This window comes from Anopheles gambiae, chromosome X (assembly GCF_943734735.2).
Source record: "Anopheles gambiae chromosome X, idAnoGambNW_F1_1, whole genome shotgun sequence".
Lineage (NCBI taxonomy): Eukaryota > Metazoa > Arthropoda > Insecta > Diptera > Culicidae > Anopheles > Anopheles gambiae.
The window spans coordinates 19,009,204-19,031,319 of NC_064600.1; the positions used below are offsets into that span (position 1 = coordinate 19,009,204).

The 22,116-nt window shown below is 42.4% G+C and overlaps 2 protein-coding genes across 26 annotated transcripts in view; one reads left to right on the forward strand and one right to left on the reverse strand.

Moving 5' to 3' along the window:
* Positions 1–22,116, reverse strand: part of LOC1270437 (fatty acid hydroxylase domain-containing protein 2) — a 428,943-nt gene that overhangs the window by 390,809 nt on the left and 16,018 nt on the right. The gene's annotated exons all lie outside the window — the stretch shown is intronic.
* The window catches only part of LOC1270470 (uncharacterized), a 107,811-nt gene that overhangs the window by 18,707 nt on the left and 66,988 nt on the right, over positions 1–22,116 (forward strand). For 3 of the 25 annotated variants that reach the window (XM_061659748.1, XM_061659770.1, XM_061659764.1), the window contains exon 1: positions 20,872–22,061. The exons of 17 other annotated variants lie outside the window; for them this stretch is intronic. The gene's annotated coding sequence lies outside the window, so the exon portion shown is untranslated. Of the gene's footprint in view, positions 1–19,535; positions 19,876–20,870; positions 22,062–22,116 lie in introns of those variants that run through there. 5 more of the 25 variants (XM_061659752.1, XM_061659776.1, XM_061659754.1 and 2 more) reach the window with 4 other exon arrangements.

Here is a 22,116-nt window from a genome sequence, read left to right on the forward strand (position 1 = left end):
ATCCGACTGCGTGGTATTAATAAGTTTCTAAAATCTATATAGCCCTGCATGGCCACGTACGTTATGTCAAATGGAAGACATAGATGGAGCAAGGAAAGAAAATAATGTATTAAGCGCTATGGATTTATACAAAACTCTTTTAACTTGCAATTTCCGGTGGCTCTTAGAGCGCTAGTTGATAGACCTGAATCAGTAAAGCCTTCAATGTAGTCGGGTGCATTTGGAGAACACGCATTGTTCTTTTTATATTCGTAATCAAAATTTAACCGTGAAAATAGCTAATGCAGTTGTAGACTCTCGCAATTGAGCTTGCATATTCCCTCGATGGAGTCACCCAGTACTTCACGTATAAATGTGGAAAAGGTGATGAATAAGAAAATAATTGCCAACATCTTGCATAGCTATTATTCATATTATGTAATCATTCTTGACTTTCGTTTGATTTCAATATTATCGTAAAAATGTACAACGTTCATTAAAAAACAGCATAAATACTCTCAATGGAGGCGCCCAGCACTTCACGAGTAGTTATATAGAATACCCCAGCGGTCGGCTAAGTCCGGTCTGCGGCTACATTAAATTCGACCGACGCGAATGGATTTGCCTGATTTGGAAATATGCAAAGAACCCATTCGTATAAAAATTACTGAACATGTTTTTGTTTGACATTTCAAACCGTCAAACTCCTCCATCTTTGATTATCGTAATATGAATTGACGAATTTAAAAATATGGTCCAAATCAAAGTTAAATCCGTTACACTAGCTTTGTTTCTACACGGCAGACAAACGAGCATTTGAAAACAAAAACTAATATGTAAAAATATGATTGATGATGTTACGAGTACAACGATTGCCAAAGAGGTTTTCATGAGTAATCAGTTATCAATTTGTCTGACATGGTATTACGTGTCCGTAAATCATTTTGCTAGATATTCAATGTAAGATTTGTATCGATAATTTTTTAGTCGTTAAGGCTATTGTACCATCCACAGAATATCTGCAAATAACAAAAATTGCTGCATGGGAGGAGGAGGTCATCAAGGAGCGATATTGCTCTTACTTTGTTGTTTTGGCTGATCACACTTTTGCGGACTCTGTCGGCAGATGCTCAATTGATGAATCTTTACAATAGAAACTAACAACTTTGAATATTTCTTGGATGACATAATTACATAATTACACATAATTACTACAGCAACCAATAACATTGCTTGATATCATTAATCAACTATTTTGGTAGCAAAAAAATAAATAAATAAATAAAACAACTGCATTCTCCTGGTTCGCAGCTCATGATCATTTATTAAATTATACCCTTTAGCTTAAAGGTTTGCCGACTACTGGAGCAATATTACATTTTTATGTTCAAAATTTACAAATATTCATATTATAGTGTATATGATACCTATATGGCTTATTTCGAAACTTGATTGCATGGCACTCGTCATAACATCAATGATCCCATTGTTAGGTGGAGACGTTGTATCCTATTTCAGATTATATGGCGTATGTGTTATGTGTTGTATTCGATAAGTTTTGGTTTGGTATAACCTGGAGAGATGAACTTTGAGCAAAATAAGACATACCTCCGAAGACGAGGAAACCCATTCTTGGTCAAACGCTCCCATGAAAACCCATTTCGCTCTTCGGCTCTAAGCAACACTAGCCGAAAGTTTCAGTGGTAGGCTCTGATGCTGTAGTAGTCTTAATTTATCACATTTATTTGTGGTTTTCCCAGCCGGAGAAGTGAGCTACTAAGTGTAGCTGAGCGTTGGCTGTATCCAGTGAAAGGGTAGTTTATATTTAATCAACTGTGCTTTATTAACCCAATTCGGAATATCAATTACACCTAACCTTAACCGAACCCTCTTTCTTCTTCCCACAGGTGAGTACTGATAGTCGTGTGCCGTGCGATCGTGCAATTGTTTGTGCAGCAGAAGGTTAACAGATGGTAGACTGGCATTATTTTAACTCGCACCGCGCGCCCTTGAACCCTGTCCCTTCGTTTCCAATCTGCGGAGAATAGAAAAAGGAGAATAAGCGACGGGTGAGTATTAAAAACTTCACCGCTCTATTTCATTGTTCGGACTTATGCTGCGGGGCAAATCAACTACAAAGAGCTACAATCTTGCCTGGGCCTTCCAACCTTCTTTTAATGCCTTACACTTTTGCCTCCCGCCTACCGCACCGCCAGTTTGTGGAAGATCGTGTCAAAATGCCTCGAAGAAACGACGCCAAACAGGGCCAGCGAAAGGGATGGGGAGGGAATGGTTCGTGCAGGTGTGAAACATTAAAGTTAGGTGCCTCGAAGCGTAAAAGAAACGATCGCCAACCTTTCTAGCCGGGTGTGGCAGGTCCCTTCACGTGCCAGGGAAAGGTGTCATTTTGATGAGGGAAAAACTATACCTTACCTACCACTGATTCACATCCGCTATCCCGCTGCACAACACACTAGCATGCGGAATTCTTTGAGCGAAACGGTCTCTCTTCACACCCCTGTTATTTTTGTGTTGTGTTTATACCTTTACTTCTACAGTTGTGTAGTACGGGTACAAAGTTTAACCTCTCCATTACCCCGCGGAGCGCACGCCACGCTCAAGAATCAATCATGACAAGTGAGACTGAAAGTGTGACGTGTTATACGCAATGGTGTGCGCAGTGTGTTGAAAAGCGTAATTAAATTCAGCTTGCTTCAGCAGTACAAAGGAAGGTAGCAAGAGGATCGAGACAGGAAAAAAACATCAAGAAAAATCCAATATTCCCCTCGATTTCGATTGACACACAACATTGCAGCAGCGAGCGGGTGGCGTTTTTATTCCACCTGCACCGATTGGCCCTGAACGCCGTCATGCAACAAGCTAATTATATACAAATCGACATTCCAACATCCACACACCACCACACTCAGGGCTACCTGTGTGCTCATGGGAGTATTTCTGTGTGTATGCGCACCCATATAATTAGCGCCCTTCGTTTGGATACGCACTGGGTCGCAATGTGGCTGATGGCTGGATGCAATTAACACCGATCACCTGTCGATCGAAGGTCTGTCTTGCTTGTTTCATTCGAGGCCTGCGCACATTGGGTCGAAAAATAAATTAGCTAAGAAAATGTACTTCACTGCAGGCCCGGTTTTGGAAAAAAAAAAATCCGGGCCACTTGTCAATCCTTTGTGCCGCTGCCACGTGTTCCTTTGCAGCAAGCAAACAAAGAAGGGTTGAAAGCCCCGTCTAAAACAAGACGTAATGATATTTCCTACACCAGACGCCTAAATGTATGCAATGCGTAGAAGGAAATGTGTTTCATAAAAACTGTATATCTTAGTTTGAAGAGAGGTCATTTCAAATTAAAGTCGAAAAAAGTTTCCAAACTTTCTTGTAAACAAAAAAGTAGAAAAGTTATGGTAAAAGTATATACCCTCGCTGGCTCCCTGCTGGTTTTTGTTTCGATTCATTCATATATATATATATATATATATATATATATATATATATATATATATATATATATATATATATATATATATATATATATATATATATATATATATATATATATATATATATATATATATATATATATGTATGTATATATAAATATATGTTATGCTATTGACTTTTCAAAAAACCCGTTACACAACAAACTTTCTTATTTTTAACCCATATGAATACACTATATTACGTTACGTTGTGCAAAACACAACAACAGTCTACTTGTGGTTTTTCCATAACAAATCCTATAGCCCTCTCATAACAAAATGTATCAAGGGGTTACAACCGATAAATTACTGCGTTACACATCATTATCTGTTGCCATCTACTCCAAGCGTTCACCTTAGCATCCCAGAGCCAACTGCGAATGCTCGGTCACCGAAACTGTACCGTCCTTTAAGCAGACGGACAGACGGGAAACCCCTCACGTACGCATGCAATTAGCTCACAATTTTCGTGTATCATTTGTATGAATTTCTTTACCTGTTGAGGTCTCCTCTTCCCCTGCTCGGGCCGGATTCGTCTAGTGTTTGCCACTGGGCTAGACGCTCAAGTGTGTGTGTGTATGTGTGTGTGTATGTGTGTGTTCATCATGCTGGTTGGAAACACGTCAATTAGCTCAAGTGCTTATAATTGCTTTCCTATCAACCGCTACCTCTTAAAACCGATCTCGCACATTATGAATCGTGTGCGCGCAGAGCTTGCGAACCATGGAATATTTCGCTATTTTTATGGATCCCTAGGAAACGGCTCCACCGCTTATTTACAATCCACCCGGCTCGATGCGGCTCGGGAGTCTGCGGACTAATTTATCGCGAACGCTTCTCGAGCGGATAACTGCTTCGCCCGAAGACTGTGCGATTGTTGTTGGCGCAGCGGATTAATCGGAAGGAAAGGTCGGAAGTGTCAGTTTCTACCAGTTTTTAGAGTCATTAATCATGAAGCAGCGATAGCAACAACAACAATCGCAGCAAAGCATATCATAATAAGCTGAGTTTGTTGCAGAAGCGGTTTAGGTCAGGCTCCCCCAAGGTTAAGTGCGTTGTTTTGCCAGTTAGAGGCACAACTTTGCACCATAGTAATAACCGGCTTCGAGCTTTACCGACCGCGCTGCCTTCTTGATGCTGGTTCGGTCCCAGCTAGGGAACAATTTAAAGGTAACGCCTGCTTTCATGCAATACCACACGCATATCACACGCACCATGGCCACAGCAGCGGCACAATTTATGCAAAACCCCTCCCGTCACCTAATGCGAGATACGCCAGCTTAACGCCCAGCAAGACTGTTCCGTAGCTGCTACGGCTTTTCTTTTTATTCTGCGAGTGAAAAATTGAACCATTTCGCATAACGCATTTTTACATCCCCGAAAGAGAAAAAAAAACCCACCAACGAATTGCCGGCAGAGAAAAATAATCGTATCCTCTCCCCCGGTACGGCCACCTGCGAGTCCGGCCCGAGCTTTGTCACTCGGATGTTTGGAAAATATTCACTCCACTTGTGCACTGTGTACTGTGCGTATGTGGTGTATGTGTGACAGAAGAGGGATGAAGCACTTTATTCCATTACAACTAACCTTGAAAGTCGAACGAATCTGGCATGGGAGCAAAAAGAAAAGCTCGACGAAATTGGAATAAAAGAGGTAGCCCCCAAATAGCAAGCAGCTGGCGAGGCCGGGCTTGGGCGTGCTTTAAAATATGCATGAGTTTTGGGTGGTTGGCTCGATTGCATTTGCCTACCGAGAGCATAGCCGGCTGCAAAACATCCTTCTCCCCCCTTACCCCTCCGCCACGCGCTCCCCCTCAGCCAGGGAGCGCATAATATTTTGTTGGTATTTATTTTATGTTCCGATTCGGCAGTGTTTCGTCGCACTTTGTGTTGTTGCTGTTGCTTTTTGCTGTTGATGTTTTTTGTCCTTTTTTGTATCCAACAAATAAATATCCGATGCGTATTTTGATTGGTTTATACTGCGAAAAATATTTATCGATTCCAATGGGTGGTTATAGAACCTATTTGAGATGAGCACAGAGAGGGGGGGGGGGGGGGTAGTGAGTGATGTGTTACCCCTCGGACGAACGATGCGGTGTCAGAAGCCTGCCACGACCGTGGGCAGGATAATTGCAATTCGCGCAGATATTCGATATTTTATTTAATGACATTTTTTTTAGTTGCTGCTGTTGCTGCCGGCACTGTTACTGTATCGCCCACTCCCCTCACATTGCGTTCATTACATCTGCTCCACTGCACGGCAACTACATACGCCTCTGTGCCTGTGTTCAGTGTTTTATAATTTATTAACCATTTCGGTAATGTAATACCGGAGGTCGGTTTTAAAAGCTGACGATAGGCGACCGGTGGCAATCAGTAATTAAATGGTAAAATGCCTATTTTTGCGTACCGCTCAGCACAGTGTGTGTTTGATGATGGCGTTTGTGAGTGAACGAAAAAAAATCACGCGGTTTTTCAATAGTGCTTCATCTGTTTTACAATGCGTACATTCAGGCGCGACAAAGTACACTTCAAAGAGTGCAAAGCTTTTTGATAATTTACGGTTAGTATTTAGTTTTTTTTTCTTTTGCATAGCTTAACAGCTAAACAGCTTCTACAGGTATGGGAAGCTAGTGGAACAATGATTAGATTAGAGTATTAAACAAGAAACAATTGCACATTATTCCTTGACAGTCAATCGGTTGCATTGTGGTAGAGTACTGAAGTGCATAGCGGAACGTAATAGTTATTTTTTTACTAGTTTATGCTAAGCAGGTTTCTCTTCTTTGTTGACAAAATGATCTAACTTTAGAATAAATAATTATTTCCATATGCATAATCCATACAAACAAAATTCTGCATCTTAAGTAAACTGTGTTTGCATTGTAACTCAATTAAAATCACCAAAAATAAAATTTTACAAAAATGCCCTCAGCTTGAGGGCTCCATGTGCTGTAATTGAGCTTATTTGCATTCCATCGCCTCATCAATCCAAACTATCCGCTATACTCGACAATCATCTCACAACCATTTAACGGTAAACAGAAGTCAAACATATGAAGCAAAAGAAGAAAAAATAAATAAAAAAGATTTATTCCAAGGCTGTGTTAACGATACTCTCTGCCAGACAGTTGTTTGCTTTCCTTCTTCTAGTCAACCATACAACAAAAAGCAATGCGAGAGATGAAACATCGACATACGCACACGAGTGTCCTGTTTTGCAAATACCATCAGAATCGCTCACACTTCATCCTCAGATACCGCAAACTTTCGATTAAATCGAAACGCTTTTACAATGACGCTTAGTTACAATGAAATCCACCCCTCCTCCTTCACTGCCATCATCTTTCAACACGAACAAAAATGAAGCAATGATTAGAGAACGTTCAGCTTGGTAGGGGGAGGGGGGGGAACTAGGACAAACAACAAACAAATAACAACGATAACATCGAGAAAGAAAAACATACTTACACACAATAAAGGATATTGAAACGGTTTGATTTTGTGTCTGTGTGTCTGGATGTGTATGTGTGTGTGTGTGTGTGTGTGTGTGTGTGTGTGTGTATGTGCGTAACGGAGAGACTAAACCTAACAGCACGCAAATGCAAAGCACCCACCGAAACCCGAACAAGAATCTTTCGCCCATGACAAGCATTATCCTTCTTATTCAAATTCACTCCTACTACCTCTCTTTCCCCATTGGTCCTTGTTCCTGAGTGCGCGTTTTGCCCGACGGTTATCCATCTATTCCTTCCCCTCCCCCCTCCTCCACCGTGCCACCTAGCCCTTCACAATTCCGATGAAATAAAACCGTTGGCTTCCATAATGAAATGAGTAAACGAATCATGAATCACTGATCTTTTCTTTTTTCTTTCTGCTTTTTTTTGTGTAGTAAATGTGCAAACAAATCAATATATGAATTAACATCACCATCGCTTCGGGTTTTCCGCTAAGCAAGTTCGGCCACAGTGATTATCAATACACTACGAACGCCTACACGCGGTCCGCGCCTGAAAACTGCGACGCCCTGCGAGACTGAATCGAAGCAAATCGAGCTGCTGTTTCTCATGTTTTACTTGAACCAACAGCCCGCGTCTGGTTCGCGCGTTTGCTTTCTGTGATTAAATTAAAGCGTGTAAGAAGGGCATGCAAAAAACAACACACACTCACACACAGAACCGTTTATCTATCATCGATCGATAATAGAAATGAAGAATAACCTCAACGCGAGCTGCTGACAGTGAGGCTAGGCAAAATTCCACGGCAGCAGCCACGAACAGTAACAACAACGAAACTTACGCACTCTTAAACTACATGAAATTTAGTTAGAGAAATATTGTTACTCATATCGGGGCTTGTACGAATACGGGCATCATATACACACACACACGCACATACAGACAGCACTAAATTGAATTGTTTGACAATAAACGGTTCACTGAGTCTCGGAGTTTCATCCGCTTCCGGGTTTGGTTAGTAGCTCCGCAGCCACACCACAGGAAAGAGCGAATAATTAAATTTTCACATTGATTTGTAAGCGCACGGTAACGAAAGCGCCTATGAGTTAGGCTTTACTCATGCATCGTTGCGATTTATGCGAAAGGGCTGGCAGCGAACGGATTTGCTGGAGTTGAAAGCCCCCCCCCCCCCACACACACACACACAAACACACACACACACACCACCAGACACACAATATCCAATATCCACAATATCCACCACCAGACACACAATATCCTGTCGCAGGTGTAGGCCATGTTAGCTGGCTTTCTGTGTTTATGTGTGTGTGTATTTTTTTGTTCGAGTCGCCGTTAAATTCGAAACATATCATCGCCGAATTCAATAGTCGATGAGTAAAATAATACAATTCTAACAGATGGATGCGTGCCCACCGATGTTGGGTGGGCGCTACGGGTTGTGGCCTTTACAAAGTAAATTATGAATTTTCATAAAACGAGTACAGCTTATTTCCCCCCCCCCTCCCCTCCGTTTGCTCCACCACCAATGCCGTGTTGAAGGTCTAATACACGGAGTAGCGGCATTGATTAAATTTCTATTTCTGCTGCTGCCGTTTGCAAACCCGATTTCCAGCGGGATTTTTTGTCACAGCAAATGCTGCTTAGTTTACTAAAAGCAACAACAACAACAACAACAAAAACCATTCTAGCGCGAGCAGGTTAGCGTGTGGGCGAGTGATACGGTAAACCGCCACGCAAAAACCACCTCGAGCTAACTTCATTGCATAGAGATACATGAAATAACGATAATTTCGCCTTTGCGCTGCTTCATGCAAATTGGTGCTTATCTCGTATGTACTTCTGGTTAAGGAGGAAGGGGCAAAAATGCACGGTGAACGGGCATTTTTGGAGGGTGCAGTTGTCGACCCCCTTCCTTCTTCATTCTACTCCTCTTCTAAGGATCAAATCGAAAATAGTAGAAAAAACCACAACACTGCGTTGACTCTTCGCTGAAATGGATATTTGCCGGATGCGAAAGCACCCATCAACGGGTGAATTTGTGTGCATCCATGGCTAAGGGGGCTGACCACAGAGCTTACAAATAGCGCCGGGGAAGAAAAAAGAAAAAAAAAACCGAGAGAAGAAGAGAGAGAGAAAAAAGGGCAGAATAAAAAGAGAAACACACAACTACAAAGTAGGTACATCACAACGACAGCAACAAGCAAAGCTATACCAGAGAGTGTAAATGACAGTGGAAAGTAATGGCAACCGAGCGATTGAAAAATAATAATAAAGCAAAAAGAAAACCGCCACAGCGAACAAAGCCATAAAGCCCACTACCGGTTGCGCTTGTCTCTGCGTGTTTAGTTTCCGTTTTTTCTTTCCCATCCTCCTGCGCTCGCGTTTGTTTTTTTCCGATTTATTTTTTTTCTTTTTTTTCAAAATAATGTCCACGCTCCTTTTTTTTGTTTTGGTTCACCCTTTTTTGTCCCAGCGTCAGCCGTTCTGGAGTTTGCAATCGGGCCCGGAGGGGGGGGGGAGGGAGGGAATGTATTTTACGTCTCTTCACCTGCCGGTCCAACCGACAAACCGCACCGTGACAGGCCTGTCAATCGTCATAAACAAACTGCCCCCCGGCCCCCACTATCCCCCTCTGTCCTTACCACAACCCTCCTCATTTTCAGACCCGCTCGAGGAAGGCGGGAGGCATTGGTTGACTGGGTGGTGAATTCAATCAAGCCTGCGGAAAGCTTTTAATGTGCATTTTAGTTTCCGCACGCTTCTCTTGCAAAACCCTTTCACCAGTGAAAGCGGACACACTGTTTGTTACAGAGGTTATGTGTGCGTGTTGCCTTTTTTGGCTATATTTTGAATGGAATATATTCACAAGAGGCGTTTTTTTTTTGTTTTCCTTCTCATTTACGCAAATCCCTTTTTTTCTATCACTGCTGTTGCTATCAGTCTGTTAGCACTCTGTACGCTTTGTGGCGTTATTGGGAGGCGTTCTCACGCTACAACCTACCCACACATTCAAACACCGGGTTGAATTATTTCTTTTATTTGGTTTTACTGTTTTTTTTTATGAGTGCAACTGTGTAGAATGGTAAGTGTTGGAATTCAATTGACATTTGACCGTTCCTTGAAATCTATTGATTTGCATACACTCAGGACGCTTTACAGTTCGTCAAGTGAATGGCAAGCGTCATTAGCTCCCGGAGCTGGTGACGCCTTACTCCAGGCAGTCTCACTATGTGACAAATTGCCAAATTGCCTAACGTGGTATTGTCCACTCTATCGTTGCCCTGTTTTCAATCCGACATACAGTGTGGCAATGGAAAGCAGATGTAATTGACATGTGATGGTTTCTTAAACAGTTTTCATTGTTTACGTTTTGGGGGCGTCGGCCTGACCATTTGTTTTGATATTCTTAATTGAAGACACATAATCGAAAATGTGTGTTACAATGACGTAGACGCTCGTAAAGGGCTGTATAGAGATAGGAACACGGAATTATTTTGACTAGCATGAAGAATTGATGGAAAGGTGGAAAATGATTCCATTGAACTCCAAATGTGTGTATATTTCATATTAGTTATAATATAAATTGTTTTCTCATGTTTAATAAAAGCAATAGGGCACATTGAAAAAAAAAATATATATATATATATATATGTGTGTGTAGGATTGCGCCCTACACTAGATGACCTTAAACTCGCGATTCGAGTTTCAAAGGGAGCAAAAATCAGCACGATACCAAATACACCTGAGAGCGCTGACAAGTGTCAATTAAGAGCTACTCGCCAAGGACTCTGTACAAGATTTGCCAGCTGGGTGATTTGAAGATGTAGAATAATAAATTCTGACTCCGCAATCTGTGCTGTTAACTGAATTCTGCATATATTTCTTCGGGTACTTATTACACAGTGCTGTGTTCCGTTAGCGATGTTTACTTTTGAGGTTTGTACGGCTTAATTTCCCCTCTTTCCGTTGACATACAAATGTTTCCTCATTATTAGGCAATACATTACCCATGACTTACATAACTAATAACGTAGATGGCGCTACTGTGAAGTGTGGAATACAGTGGAGCGCCGTTTATCCGGGTACCTTTTATCCGGCTTTCCGTTTATCCGTGCTGTTGAGAAATGACATTTCAATACAAAGGTGACATTGCGTTATGAGGAGGATATTTGAAAAAGCGGTTATAAGAGCACATTGTCATAACAAAAACACTATAATTCATGGCAAATTTTAAAAATTCTCTTTCGAAAAACATGAAGTTAATGAAAACTGGGTTATTTTTTTTCAAAAAATTAGAAAAATTTCCAAAAAATAACCAGGAATTGGTGATAAAATATATAATTTGACCCATTATCCGTGTTATTCGCTTATCCGGGCGAAGTTAAGTCCCGAGAAGGCCGGATAAACGGCGCTCCACTGTAGTTGTGTCATTGCCTCGAGATGGTACTACTATTGGTTTTACGGCTTACTTCACGTGTACAACAAATTGCCTACATTTTGGCGCATTTAAATCCTGAACAATATATATATTATTAAATTAATTAAATTTTTTCCGTGAAAGTTATTGTACTGCTTTATTTTTTGAAACATTGTTCGTGATATGCTTAAGAATGTGTAGTACCATTGCATGACAAAAATGAGAAGTTTTCCTGCTACTCCTAAAGATAAACACCCCCTAGCTATCACATTGCCATTTTCTTAATTTACTGTCCGTTAGATGTAGCGTCCTTCAAGCTCCTCGCCCGATTTACAGCAAGACTAACAAAGCCAATTGGCTTCGATATGATCAAGAACATGCAGATATATCGTTAGATTGTTGAAAAACTCGTATTTGGACAGATGAGTCCAAATTAGAACTGATGTTCAAAAATATCTAGACGCGATCCAACAAACCATTATGTATGAAGGGTGCAATGTGATGACCAGGGAGGGGTTTTCTATACGAGAAGTGGGGAGCATGGTATAAATCGATGGCATAATGAGAGCTCATACATACATAAGCATCCTGTGTGAATTTATCTGTTTCCTGTGAAAAATACGGAGTTAGTAAATAAATTAATGTTACAACAGGAAGACGTATCAAGCTATACACGAAGATATTTTAATTTTTTTCTTCAATCGAATCGAATAAAACTTCTCTAATGGCTCATATTCAGTCTTAATTTTAATCCTATCGATATTTCGTGTGCAAATTTTTATGCCAATGTGGTGAGAATGACGTGGTTAGGAAAAACAAAATATGTTAAAGCTCTGAAATACTCTTAGGAAGAACAAATACCAAATATGTGCAAATAAAACCAAAATAAATTATGCCAAAGATCCTCGAACATGTAAAGAATGACAGAGGATTGCATATGAATTATAAATTTGGTGTTATAGTTATTCAGAAAAATATTTTCTGTAGAATGAATAAAGAGGGCACTTTATTTTGGCACAGTGATTTTGATCAATTTTGGAAAAAAATATTTTTTCTTGAAGCAAGCTTCTCATTTTTGTCATGCTATGGTACTACACATTCTTAAGCATATCACGAACAATGTTTCAAAAAATAAAGCAGTACAATAACTTCATTTTTCACGGAAAAAATGTAAAAAATGTAAATCAGTAAGTAATGGGCACTTTATTTTGCCGGCCACTGTATATATATATATATAAATGTTTCCCAAACATAGAGTAGTTTTAACGAATTTAAGTTATTTGTAGCAAATTAAATGACGTAAGTATAGGTACGTAAATAAGTTATTATTGCTAACTATATTGGCCCGGCTATACAAAAGATCTTCACGAACTTACGCAATGTCAGGAGTGTATAAAGATGTAACAGATTGTATTACATTTGAGGGACAGGGAACTAGTTTTAATAATCAAAACAACGTTTTGATTTTATGGTTTTTAATGAATGGAATGTTTTGAGATTTATTGTTTTCAATGAATCCCCTGTCGTCTTGTTTTCGTTCGACTTTTCTCGATTTATGAAGTTTGGAATAATGTCTCAAAAATGTTTATTTTCAAAATCACGCACCGAGATGTAGCCTCTGTTTTTATGTATACGCAGTCTTGATTTTTGACCTATTATTTTTTTAATCTTTTTGAGGTTCTTCTTCTTTCTTCTTTTTTTCTATAGGCTTACATTGTACAGGTTTTACATGTTTAGTAATATAAAAGAACTGATGATAGTCAGAGCATGCATGACCAAAATTATTCTTTTCTTTATATTGACACAGCAGCTTTCTTGGGTTAAGTCTGCGTTAGCCGTTAATTGACTTGGCTCGATGTAAATGATTACAGATCGGTGAGACTATAGCAGGACAGTCAGTCGCTACGCTTGAGAGGCCCGATCCATACGGCAGTAGAACTCATGACCGTCATATTGTTATGTTTTACCACGGGATTGAACGAAATCAATGTGTTCTTTACGACAAGTATAGTTCTATTAAGAATAGGATAGCATAAGATATAGTCATTTTAAAATCATATTGCAACCCAACAGGTAGATAATTTATTGAATAGATTTAATTTGAAATTGAAATTGCTATAGCTAGGTGGATAAAAATAATTAGATGTATGGTATTTTTCCCGTTGTTGCACTCTTACGGGAACAAACAAAGTACTTCATATATTTGAGATGCATAATAATGTTTATATTTTGTTTTTTAATAAACATCATTATAGTTGTAAAAAGTTGTTTGGGCAGAAAAATGATGAATAATGTGAAAAAATCGATTCAAAAATCCAATTGTTGCACACTAGCAAACACTACGAGTTCTATTATTGCACACTTCATATCCAATTATTGCAAACTATCCAACACACTGAAACCGACAAAAAAGCTCTGAAATTGAGCCTGAAAGAGCCTGAAACGAAATACTGTCAAAATGATTGCACGATGCATAAAAGTAGGCTTTGGGCAGTGCAACAAAATAAGAAGACACACTCTCTTTATTTCAATTATTACAGGGTTTTCCAAATGAATGATTAACGTTTGCCATTGATCTCAACACTGTTGTTTTCGATGTCAATATTTTCCACGGCTTACTATTGCATATTGTCAACCCATTTTTATTCGATGTCAACATTGGCTGCGTTGGTAAAAGTCACAGGTAGAATGTTTTTTGGCGGCTTGCAAATAATGTGTCTCGTAGTACAGTCATCAAGTCGTACGACTTAACACCATATCCGTCATGGGCTCAAGTCCAGAATGGACAGTGCTGCCCTAGTAGGACGACTATCCTGCTATGGGGGCAAATCAATTAGTCACTGAAAGCCAAGCCCACAAGTGGTACAGGCAGGCCTTGATCGACAACGGTTGTTGAGTCAAAGAAGAAGAAGAAGAAGAGATGTTTAAACTCTGGCAAAGAAACATATAAAATAAGCAGCACAACTCACACTGTTTGCAGTCTAATACAAAACAATCTACGTTTGAATTTTATCTTATCGAAGGAAACAATGTTGACATCTAATGAAAATGGGATGACATGAATTAATAAGCTTTGGAAAATATTGAAATCAAAGTCATCGTAATTGAGATCAATGGCAAACATTATTTATGCAACAGGAAACCCCAGTAAACCCTGTAAACAATTTTGAACGCTTGTCAAAATAAAAAAAAAGTCAATTGGGAACGCAGAAAAGGAGAAGGATGAAACTTTTTAAGGTGAGGTCTATAGCGACCACGTTTCCATTGCCAATGTTTACTATGAATGTAGTTTGAGAAACACGACCTCATATGTTTTTGAGATAGTAGACCTAATAGAGAGCAACGAAAGCTAGGCTGAATACCACCCAGCCGGCAATGTGCATTGCATTTTCCTCATGAAGTCTTGCCAATCATTGAGAATAGGTGGAATTTTGCAACAGAAAATTAATCAAATTTTTCACAGTTACTTAAAATAGTATTAAAATGTCTATTGAGGCGCTTCGTTATGTGAGCAGAAACCATTAACAGCTTCGATGCAGACAATCCGCCTGACAATTCGCCTAAAGGCATACTTTACGCTTAACAAAACACTGTCATCTTATTGCTCTAGCAAGGCTCTTATCTCCTACATCGAGTGAAAACGGTACAAATATGCAACAGTTGTTTATTGTAACAACGAACAACACAGAAAAAACGCCCCCATTTGCCTTTTCGCTTTTAGCACTAAAAGTGTCACCAGTGTCTGTTTGACTTGTTGTAGTACTTCAGCAATACAGACACACACACACACACAAAGTCACGTCAACTAATAAAAAAATTATGACTGAGTGTGATGGATGGCCACAATAGCAGCACTATGTTTGCACAACAAGAGTTGGAAACACACTATTATTCTTGGCATCACTCACAAACACGGTGATAAGACGACTGTCAATATTTTCCATCTCTTCCTCCCTATCCACCACGATGCAGTCATGCGGGGTAGCATCCTCAAACTACTAGCCGCAAAAATAAATCGATTCCCCGTGCGAAGCTCGCAAAATAGAGATCGCATGAATACATTATGATAATTAAGGAAGAAAGGTAATTATCCTCCCAAGGAAAGCAACTCGCGCTGCGGCCAGTCCATCCGTAAGCATAAGCGATGAAAGAGTTCACTGATGAAAGGGGAGAGGGACAAGAGAAAGAGAGAGAGAGAAGTTAGACCTTCACCTTCGTAGACAGTCGTTTCCGTTTGCTTGCCACGTATCCCCATTTCGCTTGTTTCACGATTTTGCAAGAATATTGATGAATTGTAGCGTTCGTTTCTAGCCGCACCGGATCTCGTTTGCGTTCGCCTTTCTCGTCTCGCCATCCAACACTGCTTGTGTCATCGACGTTGCTCGCTCCGAGCAATCCCAGGCAGATTCCGAGCGCCTTACACACACAAAACGACAACCAGGCACACCCAATATGAAGACGATAACGGTGAATGTATGTGTGGGTGTGTGTCGATGTATGTATGTATGTATGTCTATATATATATATATATATGCTTGTACCCTCCCTGTGATGGTGCGTGGTAATCTAATCAACGTAAAATCAAATTCAAACTTTTTCCCAGCTAAACCCGCAGCACCACCCGCAAAACATGCTCGCATCTATCGATCATTGGGATATATCATGATGGATCTACTCGGTCTGCTTTATGATAAAAGTGCAGCAATAAAAAAAACCCGAACGAGATCAAAATTTACGCTCTGCTCTGATATTCCCGTTACTACTGACCGCTGTCACCTGACGTCCAACTTTAAGCTACACACACACACACTTACATACAAAATTGAGATGGTACACATAGGATGGGAGCGGCTGTCGACGATACGAAGAAAATAGTGAAATCACGATCCACACACCCACTCACTCCTAGCCACACTCACAAGGAGGTACAACAGCAAGAAGAAGAAGAAAAAAACACTGACACGAAAAGACGAAATATGCTCGTGTCTCGAAACAGGAAATAGGAAAAGCAAACAAATTGTGCTTCGATGCTTCGAAATCAGTAGCTTTTTTTCAAGACTGACTACGAAGGGCAGCGGAGAGCCACCAAGCAAGAAGGAGGAGGAGAAGAAGGAGAAGGAATAGAACTTACACATGGAACGAATTTCGGCAAGGCAGCGCTGCTCGGGCGACGGTGAAGTTACTTGCTTGGATAAATATTTTAATGGTTTTGCTCAACTTATCTTGTACCGGTGATTTGATTTTGCCTTCTCGGTTCATTGGAGCAGGGGGCAGCTGCGCTATTTATGTTTCATAATTCTTGCCCAGTTTAGCAAGCCCCCAAAATCAAACAATGCGCTGTTGCCGTGCTGTGTGTTTAATAATTTGGTTTATCGTTTATTTTGTTATCTTAACATCTCTCTGTCACCCTCTCTTTCTTTCTCTCTCTCTTTCTCTCTCTCTCTCTCTTTGTTCGATGCGAGCAGATTGTAAAGCAATTGATATTGTTTCATAGATTGCATACATGTCCCCCCCCCCTTTTACTTCAAACCACCTGTCGAATAAATGAAGCGCCTAAAGCTATGCAATCCGCTCGACAAAAATTCCATTTTTTGCTTCAGCCATGTTGAGTACAAATCGCAAACACTCGATATTTTATTTCATCCAATTTTAGCATTTATTCTCCACCCACCACAGGGGGATAAAAAATACCCGCACAGTTTCCACCGGGTCAACCGTTGGTGCCAAACACTAAGCCAATTCCAATCCACTCAGCCTACCTGACAATCCTATCGGCCCAATCAGAGTCAAACAAGTGGTACTCGGTATTGCCCCCAGTCTCTCTCTCTCTCTCTCTCTCTCTCTCTCTCTCTCTCTCTCTCGATCTCTCTCTCTCTCTATCTCTCTCTCTTTATTGACTTTCGATTCTCAGTTTGTGCTTGCATTGCTCATTCCCAGGGTTACGAGCCCTTCGCTCTTAGCGCGCACGATCAATAGTTCACTAATCTGCAACTAATCCACTTATCAACTAAAACACAACACAACCGAACATACGTGCTCCACTGCCTACATCCAGCACGCATTACATTGCGAACGTTCCAGTTGGTCCGACTTCAACGACCGAATTCGGACACCCGAAACCGCAACCGCAAGGAGCAAGTTTCGCCATCGTACAAATCGTATTGCTCGATACAGTAACTCGTACTCTGCCCGGATGCCCCTGCAATTGGATGGCCAATCGCATACACTCACACACACTCGCTAATCAAGCTAGTCTCAAAAAAACGCATCTTCGCACCGTGCACAGGCAGCTCATTAGAGGGCCTTGTTTTGTTCGGGTGCGAGACAGCGCACTCCGGCGCCCAGTAATGCGATGAGTGAGTGTGATTTTCTAACGCACCTACTATGGTACAGCATCAACCTAGGATCCGCAAGGACCGACAAGATCGGGTCCGCAGCCCGTAGACCGCAGCCGAGCTAGCGACAAGAACGACCGCTGGCGCTCATAATCAATCATCCATCTGTCATGGATTATCGTTCCTGTGAGCGCAGTGCGCACCGAGTCGTCTTGTGCTGTGTGTAGCCTCCCACTCGCCCTCCTTCTACTCCACCTTCTCCGCGTCCTGCTCATCCTCCACACCCACCCAGCACATGTTCCCGGTGCCCTAGCCTGAAAAATTGAAACGAGAAGCGGCACATGTACAGCGGTTCATTCGATTCAGGTGTTCATATCTTCCGGATCGCAAGAACACGTCAAAATCAAATAAAGACACTCGGAAGCTCGTACCACCGCCACTACCGCCACAGCGGCTCTGCAGTGGAATGTGTGTGTGTGTGTGTGTTTTCTTTTTTTGCTACCGCTACCAAGGCAGGGAAGAAGCAAAAGAGCAAAGAAAAACGGTAGACGAGGCGATACACTGCGCTCGAGGGTATTTCTGTTACGGGGCTTATCGAATCTAGTTGGATGGGTCTTACCTCCGTCCCCCGTTACACCGGCTCGCCCTGACACCCCGTTACACGCGTCGCCAACGGAAAGGAGCAGGAAAGGGGGCCTATAAATGGGAGCATTGGGCGGGTGCAGGCTGGGCAACCTTTAAAAGCTGTACGGAGCACACGGCACTGCTGTTGTGTAGTTTATTGGTGTGTATATACATTGCGCGATCTGTTCCTCATTTGCGAGTCGCGAATTCCCGGGTCTTACTCAGCACCGAATTCGATTCGGGAAAGATAACGAACCCTGAAACAGACATCACACACACACACATACATATACTCACACACACGCATACACGCCCTTGCGCCGGCCAAAGGGAGGAAAGGGACGGGCCGGTGTGCTCACAGATTTTCCACCAAGGGCTGAACCCTACCCCGAAAACGGATGCCTTCGCCCGCTGATGTGTGTTCTCGCTTTCCATCGAGCGGGATTGCATCGAGGTTTCTGCACGCACACACCAACGGGCCCACCACATACAACAGAGGAAAAGCGCTTGCGCCCTTCGTACGGTTTTCACCCAGCAAGCGTACGAACACTCCCGAAAGGGCGCGCTAGCAAACTTCAAATCCATTTCTCCACCAAGCTTCTCCTCATCTTAGCTCGCTGTTAAAGCATACACACACACACACACACACACACACACACACACACACACACACACACACAAATACACTTACAATGAAAGCATGAAAAGGGCTCAAACGCCCACCGTGCGCGTCGACAACGGTGCTAGCTGTATTTGTGTGTTGCCTACCTTTCAGGCGCAATTTTCATCGAAACTGCTGCCACTGCTGATGCTGCTGCTATTCAGCAATGGGGGACGCGTCCCGAAAAACACGCAGCAGCAAGCAGAACGGTGCGGAAAGCGAGAAAGCAGAAAGCTTAATCACAACTTCGGAGTGAATCTCTCCCGAGATCCACACACACACATACACACACACACATACACTTATTCTCATCCTGCTTCAATCTTCCCTCGCCTCCTCGCCCCATTACTTTCTCTCCTGCTTCCTCCCTTCCCCCTCTTTCCTTCTTCTCACTACCCATCGTTGCTCTCACGCTCGCACACACTCGCGTAGCTGTTGGGTGTGCGCCCGTTGGCCCCGTGGCTGGCTTCGCAGCTTCCACCACCACACAAACACACACACGCACACACCTTGCGGTTCACGTGCCAACGTGCTGTGCCCGCCGCACTTAAGCTTCATCCGAAAGCGTCCGACGACGACGATGAGGATGATGACGAGGACGACGACGACGACGGCGAGGTTTTTTTTTCCAAAAAACTTGCAAACTTCCAACTGCCAACCCGAAGCGCGATTTCAGTAGGGTGCGACACTTGCCAGCGTGCGGAATAATAACCGTCCGAAAACAACGAGAAACCCAGCAAAAGGCAAAGAGAAAAGAAAAAAAAAACAACAACAAAACGCTGCGCGGTGGACATTGGTGGCCTGGGGTGTCACCCAGCAGGCAAAGGTGGCAACGGTGACAGGGGTTAAATGTGCGGTGGAATGCGGGAGGCACCCGCTCGGTAGGAGAGTTTGCTCTGCTGGTTTTCAGTTGCCAATTTTCTGTTCGGATCACAAGTACATTAGCAGGAAAGGAGGAAGAGAGTGGAAGGGAAGCGGGAAAAGGTTGGATTGTGAGCATCTGCCCTGTGGTCTTGCCGAAGGAGGGGGGGGGGGGTGGATCTAAGAAATTGCTATGCTTATGGGAGTGTGTGCATGTACGTATGAGTATGTCTGTGCGCGGTGTTCGTGTTGGTCCGGTTGTGTTGCTTCTGTCCGTTCCATTAGTGTGCGCTGATTCTTATGTCTGTGTGTGAATGTGTGTAGTACATTTTGGTATGGAAAAAATAAGGACGAGTAGAAGTGAATTCAGGTTGATGGAAATTCTCAAAAATTAAGATCTGTTCATCTGGACATGCCACTACAATTAAAAAAAAAAAAAAAAAAAAAAAAAAAAACAAAAACAGCATGACCCTAGCACTGCATAACTTTAGGCGTGATAGGGAAAAGCTTCCTGTGCTATCATTATTTTCTATACGCGCTTGTCCTCTGATTGATGGATGAATTGAGTTTGAAAGTAGTTTTCAATGTGGCACTATTTGCTTCCATTACGTCGCTACAAGCCGAACGAACGAGTTTCTAGTCTATGGTGGAGAGGGGGAGGAGTGAGACAGTGGATGGCAGAAAAGCCCGCAATTCCAGGGCTACAGTTGTAGCAATACAGCGCTGGAAACAATGACAAATTGCCCCACACGCCGTACGCTAGTGCTCCTGTGTCATACGACTTGCTATGCGAGTACTGATTAGGCGCGTAAGGCACACGACATTTACCATAATCCGAATCGATAATGAACAATGATAAGCCTGATAATGGAAGTGCGCGCTGCTGTTGGCTGCTAGATTGCGTGTATGTGTATGAGAGAGTGAGAGAGAAAAAAGAGAAAGAGAGAGAGAGAGAGAGAGAAAGAGAGAGAGAGAGAAAAAAAGAGAGACGCACATACTTGCACACACACACTCACACACACACACACACACACACACACACCCAAAACACATGCAAATTGGTGCGAAAAGGCGCGCTGTAGAGCTTCGAATGCTAATAAAACCCTTCCAGTCTCACATACACGTGTAAAGCGAACATTAAACACAAACCTCAGGCAAACCTCAGCGAACGAGCGGCCTCTGCCTAGCCTGCCTGAAACAAACAAGTGGAACGGGAAGGAAAAAAAGGTTTTTTACAAAGAGGCAAGCACGGTTTCTCAGGACATCCGTTAGGCAGCTTGCACTTTGCTAGTGACGCGATTTGGCACAAAAAGTAAATTTGTATCTGTTTGACATTCCGTCATTTCGTCCAGGCAAGTCGAAAGGATGGATTTTATCTTTAAGTCTACAATGTACGGTAGCTGATAGGTAGCTGGAGCTTTCGTTCATCGTTCGGTCTCTGTCACGCTCTCTTTCAGTGACTTTGTATACCTCTTCTCTCTCTTTCTACCTCTCCCCCTCTCTATATATCTCTCTGTCTCTCTCTTTCTCTCTCAACCGACGTGTGTCCTGGTCCTGTCCGCACAATACAGTAGTCAGTACAACACAGGCAGGCGGGAGGAAAGAGAGAGAGAGAGAGAGAGAGCGATTGCGACGCCGCGCAGCTAAGCGAGAGACAAAAAGGATGCAAAATCCTGGGAAATCGCAAAGCCCGTGAGAGCAGCCCTTCGTTTCCCTACGCCCGAACTTGCAGATGAAAAGAGAGGAAAAAATATAGAAACATATCGCCGAACGGAAAATCCGTAACCGTGCCAATACCTGTAAAAAGCCAAAGCGCGTCAGCAAAGCACGAAAGCTCTCCGGCATTTTTTTTCGGAACGGTAGGTTACGCTCCGGCCACCCTTGGGTTCTCGTGTATCCGTCCGAGTGATTGCTGTTCGTGTGCGAACACAAGCACACACACACACATGTGCGAGCAAACAAACAGAGGTAAAGGCAGTAAGGATAACGCGCGTATACGGACACTCCCGAAGCGAAGTTCGGTTAAACGAGCGAGCGAATAAGCGAGCCGACGGCTTGAAACGCACACATTCACACATAGAACGGGCCAGCCTCCCTTGTTCAGGTGCTGCTCGGCAAGATGTGAACCAGTTTCGGTTGTGCTTTCGTGAGCGTTGAACACACAACCATTTTCGGCACCAACCAAAAAACCAGATGGTGTAGAGAGGTGCGGTAGTACCACCATTCCTGAAAGCAGCACTGCTGAACACTACTACTGAAAA